Consider the following 6678-nt stretch of genomic DNA (forward strand, 5'->3'; position numbering starts at 1 on the left):
AACCTAGAACCAGCCATACAGCAAATTAGGTTCACAATGGAAAAGGGGGCATAAAACATAATTTGACTATATATAGCCTTGACACTGTTGGCGTTCTAAAGAGGAACAATGCAGGGAACCGGAAGAGACCGGTGGTGAAAAGCAGGCAGGCTCCTCTGGTCCTGAGGGGCTCTGCCTTTGCAGTGCTGGAATCGACAAGCATCGGTGTCTACATCACTTTCCTTTTCCACTAAATGGTGCCAGGCTGCAACTACAGCAGTGTTGCTAGGTGTGTAGCTAGCCAAACATTACTGAGGATTTAACTTGATTTTATTTAGGGTTTCACAAATTGGTTTTTATACTTGCTGTACTAAATAGTATGTTTATTTGCTTTGGGTGGTCTCATGCTCTAAGAGTTTCTTACAAGGCAGCAACTGAGGGGAAAAAGGTTTACATCCTTTACATACACACACTTAATGGTAAGCAAAGCCTGGCTTATTTTTTTCCTCAAAAGGTAAAGTGACTTTTAGAATAAGCATTTGTAAAATGTAATTAATTAATGTAATTGGCCTTTTAACTGGAAGTACAAAAGTAAGAATTGGGAATTAACTATTTGAAATCAGAGTGAGGCTGAAATCCAAGCTTCTGCTTCTAATTTTCACTGTATCTGTTAGGTACTTGAAAAGTTAAAGTCCATAGCTCTGGATGGGGGATTTTTTTCTCCATCTGCCTAATGAAGAAAAATTAAATGTGAAGTGGAAACAGCATATTAAATGGCCAGACATGTTACCTGTCAGCACTAGGTTAAATATGGATCTGCCTTACTTGGAGCTGATACTTACTTACTTGTTATTGGTAGACTGTGAAATATTGGAAATGCCAGTTTAAGAAGAGCGGGTTGCTGAGCATTGAGCATACTCATGTTTTTGGTGTTAATTGCTACTATGTAGGGCTCACCAGAATCACTGTGAACACTGCAGTGTGAAGCATCCTACTAGGACAGGCTTCAGGGTGAAATTTCTTTTGTAGAGACTGTTGTCAGTTTTCATTTATATAAATAGTAAGAGCAGCACTTGACTTCTGACAGGGATCTGGATTATTAGTAAGCAAATAACTAGACGATATATTCTAGAACCCATAGTAGTCTGGTGGGGGCAGGGGGGAAGCTTTGCTCAGCAATATCCTGATGTAATGTAGTCTTGAAATGAGGCCCCCTTTATGTAGATTTTTACTGGACCAGCTAGCTGTAACTGCAGTCTGGCTCCCCGTCGGCAGCAACTAACATGTGTCATGGACTTCTGTGTACAGATTGCAGGAGCACTCTGGTTTCTGTACTGAAAAAACGGCACTGATGCATGTGAAAAGATGTACAGGGAACCTAGGTGTAATTAGATTGCTAGTACGTGAAAATACTGAGGACATTTCAGCTTCTTTTTTTTTTTGTGTGTGTGTGCTGTTCTGTAATAAATTTATGCTTGTTGGTACTACCGTGTGGTATGTGGGAGGTACTTCACTGCACATAGTTGCTGCAGTGCTAATAGTTGGCAGCACAGAAGGCAGCACAAAGAGTCCGACTGAAGGCACTTGCAGTTGCAAGGTTCCCTTGGAGGCTGTGGCATGCTCAGTGAGCTGCAGGGGCACTCCTGACACTTCAGCCACTTGTGTGGAGAAGTGGGAGTTCCAGCAGGCTTTAACAAGTAGAGGTACAACAGCATAGCTCAGACTGGCTAAAAAATAGTACTCATTCTGCTATGTAAACAAAACAAGTTCTTAGTATCAAGATGGCCGACCTGGAAGTCTACTTGTAGCGCGTGATATGCAAATGAGCTACGTGTCAGTGGCTTACTCAGAGGAGGAAGCTCATTTTGCACATGCCACCTTCTCACCAGGTAAGAGAAGTAACTAATTTTCTGCATTAATGTTTTAGAGGCCTTTGAAGTTATTTTTCCACTTAGGTGCCCATCCCCCACTTTGGCATAATGCCAGGAATTAAATTTAAATATGAGGCGTTTTCTGGGAAGCCTGGAAGTCATCTGTTCTTGCTGTGATTATTTTTGTGTTGCTGTTGTTACAGGGCACATGAACTAGCAGTTACTGTGAAATGTTTATTTAACTAAAAATGAAGACTTTAAAAAATACTATAAATTTGAGTATGTAGGTTTTGCTGCTGATGTTACGGGTTTTGTTTGGTTCAAACCTCTACTGTTTTGCCACTGTTATTTTTGTCTCTATAGTGACACCATTTGATGCACATGGAGGCTTAGCAATACTTTAGCTTATTCCTGAAAAGGGTGCGGAGCTAAGAAGGTAGAATACATGCCAGTAGCAGGGGTTTTGGCTTCATGGTCTTATGAAGAAGCTTCGTTACCCTGGTTGTGGTTTGAATTTTCTTCTTTTTGAGGTGGTAAAGTTGTTAAAACTATTGGACACTGAACTGTTGTCCATGTATCTTTTAGTATAAACACACATTCTCAGGTGTATTTATATGACCTTTTAAAAAGTGTATTTGTAAATAGGGTAACAGATCAGAATGTGATATTTATCTGATCTCCTCCTGAGAAGAAAGTAAGTTTGCCTTAGAGCACCAAATATTAACAAAATGACAGTGTTGTTAATTACCTAATATACTGTATTGTATTGTGGTTACGCATGCAGTGCGTGAAATGACAGCATGGGTTAGATGTGCTAGTTCTGTGCAAATGTATTTGCGTTGTTTCTATTTTACAAGTCAAAAAAGTTGTGAAAGGGTGGGAGACTAGAAAGGATTCATGGTGAAAGAAAATGACTGGATCTGGGAGGTCTCTGAGCTAGAAAAAAGAGATTAATTGGAGATGCATGAACAGGCCAAGGAAAACAAGGTCACTTAAAGGTAGACAGCAGCTCAAGATAGGGATGTGCAACTGGCAGTAGACAGGCCTGGTTCAGTTAAAGGAATAATGAGATTAATTGAAGAGAATAAAACTAAAAAGGTAGAAGGGCAAAGCAGGCAGGTAGATTATAGTCCCTAGCACTGCCATTTTAAACTCAAATAAGTATTGGAGCCATTCTGAAATAGACTATGAATTAAGGCCAATAGAGAAGATGTAAATATGCTAGGAAGGAGAACTCTTAACTGGTTGATACTGAGGAGGGGCAATTTTGGTGGTAATAGAGAAAGGTATACTTCTGCATTGACATGGCACAGTAGAATGCTGCATGCCAACAACTTAGACCAAATGAGCCTTTTTTGGGGGTATGTACTTACTTTGAAACCTTTGATAACTCCTTTTTTTTAGTGATAACTTAAGATTTGACATGTGTGGCAATTTTGCTTGTCATTTAGAAGTCTGGTTATATGCATGTCCAGACTAAAACCAGTACAAAAATGATATGCGTGTGAGAAAGTATGTAAATAGGTATATGGTAGATTTCCACAAATTGCATTAGAAATCACAGTTAACAACTATAAAGGTTGTCCGTAAAAGACAAATTTTGTTAAAATCAGTCTGTTTTCATTGTAATGTGAAGGAAGCAATTCAGGGCCCCTCCTTTTCTGTAAAGTGTAAGTGCGAGGATGGTAGAGGAGACATGGCGTTGAGTGGGGCATGACAAATGTAGAAAACTGATTAAAGGAAACAAGTGTTCCTGAGACAAAACCTTGACTAGTAAAGCAAAGGATAACAAAAGTGAGACAGAATTCTTTCTCAGTTTTTAACAAACAGTAATGTATGTGGCAATGATAACATAATTCATAGTGAAAGAGAAAGTATAAGATTACAGTAAATGTTTTGGGGTTTTTTTAGATAGAATTGAGATTACATTATAATATCTCACAGGTGACGTAAGTCCTTAAAAACTAGAAGTTACAAAGACAATAAAGATTCAATGATAGACGTTTCTTAACAAAGGCTATAAGTAGGTCCTTGTGATCTGTACCCAGGAGTTCTGAAAGAATTGAGTGAGAATCTGTTTCTTTTCTGACATGTCCCTCCCAGTAACTTTAAAATACAATGAAAATTCCAGAAGACCTTGAAGACTTCTTATTTAAAAAGATCAGTCAGGATGATCTAAACAACTATTTAGCTTCACCTCAGTTCTGGGGAAAAATAATGGAGGGACATCTGAAGGATTCAGGAAATGCAGAAGAATAGTATTAGAATTAACGCTGAGGTGGTTTTATGGAAATAAAACTATTTTTGAAAAAATCCTAATGTAATCAGTTTTAGAACAAGCTTCCTTAATGTAAATACCTGCAATATATAGTGCAATCATGACTTGATACAGTCTTTTTCTTAAATACCACACAATTCCCCACCACCCCAAACCCTGTATCAGTTAAACATTAGATTGATTTAAAAGCTTCTTAAACCTTTGGAAGGGGAGAGGGGTAGGAAACATGTTCCAAGTAAAGTTTCTTTGACTGGTATTGTAAAGCAGTTACTTTTACAGAGGTCAGAAAGATCGACTCTTCCAGAATCATCTGGATCGTGTGCTCAGTGGGACCCACTGAGTTACTATTGCACAGCAAAATCTGAAGTTGTACATTTAGAAACCATCTGTTATATGACGTATCTGTTTAACAGAAAACCGTACCCTGAAATTAAGTAGGGATCATAGAGACAAGAAAGTGAGCTAAAGTCCCAAATAGAAAGTTTATGCAGAGGGGCTAAAATTCTGTTGAATACAGAGGAAGACTAAGGAAGTCGTACACTTTATTAATCTGCCTTGAATATTTATACTGATGATGCGAATTCTTCATTAATAAAGGTTACAGTCCTGTTGTCCATAGGAGTGTTTTTTTACAATGTTGAAAAATTAGGAAGGCTACTGGCAAAAGGCACAAAAATCTCTCTGGCTCAAGAACACAAAACTGTAAAATACTGTAAAAGTTAAACTGTTAATTTATGTTGGAAGGGACCTCTGAAGGTCATCTAGTCTAACATCTTCTTCAGAGGAGAGTAACTTCAAAATTAGACCATGTTGCTCCAGGGTTTGTCAAAGTGAGGTTTGAAAATTGGCGAGGATGAAGATTCCACAGCTATTCTGGACAAGCTGTTTCAGTGTTTGACCATCCTTGTGGTGAGGAATTGTTCTCTGTATCTGTCTGGAATTTCTCATGATGCAAGCTGCATCATATTTTATCTTGTCAGTGTGCTGTGCATCTCTGAAAACAGTCTGGCTTTGTCTTTTCTATGAATGCCAATTAGGTTGTTGAAGAGAGCAATTACTTCTCAGCTATCTATTATTCATGCTGTGCAGATTCAGCTTGTTAGTCTCACCTTCTCTGTCATGTTCTCCAGCCCTCAACCATCTTGGTGGTCCTCCACCTGCTTATCAATATCTCTTTTGCATTCAGGGTCCCAAAACTGCATTCAGGTCCTGTACTTCAGATGTAGCTTCACAGGTGCCAAGCAGAGTGGAATAATAATTTCCTTTGATGTGCAGGCTATGTTTTTGTTTACGCAGCCCAGTCTTGAGTTTTAAAAGAAAGAATTAGTATAAAGCAATAATTCCATTGAGTATGTTCCTTCAGAAGGCAAAAATGACTAATAAAATAAGCTATACAATCCAGGGTGGTGGGGTGGCATAAGTAATGGGAAGCTGGAGGCAGACCAACTAACTAATATTTACAAATGGTTTGTTTGGTGGTTTTTTTTTAATTATGCTGTGAAGTAAGGGAAGCAGTGAATTTTGCTTCTTTGTGTTTTGTCTCTTTTGAGAAAGACATCGAGTCTTGATTTGAAGACAGACTTAAAAGAATGGTCAATCTGTGGCACTTAGATGGCATATGGATTTGGAACAGCAGCTAGGTTATGTGGAATAATGCTGGCATGAAGTTTTCTACCTAATCCGAATTTCTGGTTATTTGATACAGATACCTAGTAGGGACTGTTTTTTGACTCAGAGCTGGTTACGTGTTTAGTCAAACCATACCTAGCCTTACACTGATGTGATGAGACCCCACAAAAGCTGTTTACATCTTCTGCCTAAGAATAATTTCTGGGCCATCTCATCTTGTGGCTCTTAGCAAGATAAGGTGTTTAGATGATGAGGTCAAGAAAGTTAGCCAGCAGAAAGTTAGTCAGGTGCCTTTCTGGTTCCAACAAATGGATGGCTAAGGGCGTTTAATGGTCTGAGACTAGAAATGGTTCCTTTTATTGTCATGCTTTACAGTGTCTTCCTTAATTCTAGCAGTTCAGAATTTTTCACCAGATCTGTTGCAATGATTCTGGATACTTTTGTTGTTTCCCCCCACCAGCTTCATTCTGAAGGAACAATGGGCAAGGCTTAACTCCATGCAGCAAAACTGTTGAATGAAAACCCTTATGGTCCAGAAAAATAAAATACCTAATAATAATCAGTCATCCTAGTGGTGCATAGTCCGTGACTTTTATCATCCTTTAATTTACAATTGTATTTCTCTTTTGTTGTGGATCTTTTTCTCAATTTGTGGTCAGACCTACTCTAAAATTTCACCTTCTGTGATGCTTTCCTTTTGCACTTAGATCTGCTTTGTTTCGTGTTGTGGTGGTGGTGGTTTTTTTTTTAATCAAAGAGAACAATATTTAAAGCTGTGGATGGTGCAACTTTTATACTGCCTTGTTCTAGAACTTCAATGACATGATTAGTCACAAGTGTTAGCTATCAGTTGTAGTACAGGCCTGCACTCTGTGTGTGTTGGGGTGGGAGGGGAAGAACTCTAGTAGATCTGAACTCTAC

General features: G+C 38.6%; 1 protein-coding gene across 9 annotated transcripts in view; it reads left to right on the forward strand.

Moving 5' to 3' along the window:
- Positions 1–6678, forward strand: part of ATF7IP (activating transcription factor 7 interacting protein) — a 114026-nt gene that overhangs the window by 17796 nt on the left and 89552 nt on the right. The window contains exon 1 of one of the 9 annotated variants that reach the window (XM_056341641.1): positions 1458–1868. The exons of the other annotated variants lie outside the window; for them this stretch is intronic. The gene's annotated coding sequence lies outside the window, so the exon portion shown is untranslated. Of the gene's footprint in view, positions 1–1457; positions 1869–6678 lie in introns of those variants that run through there. 9 annotated transcript variants of the gene reach the window in all.

Source organism: Falco biarmicus, chromosome 5 (genome assembly GCF_023638135.1).
Source record: "Falco biarmicus isolate bFalBia1 chromosome 5, bFalBia1.pri, whole genome shotgun sequence".
NCBI classification, from domain to species: domain Eukaryota; kingdom Metazoa; phylum Chordata; class Aves; order Falconiformes; family Falconidae; genus Falco; species Falco biarmicus.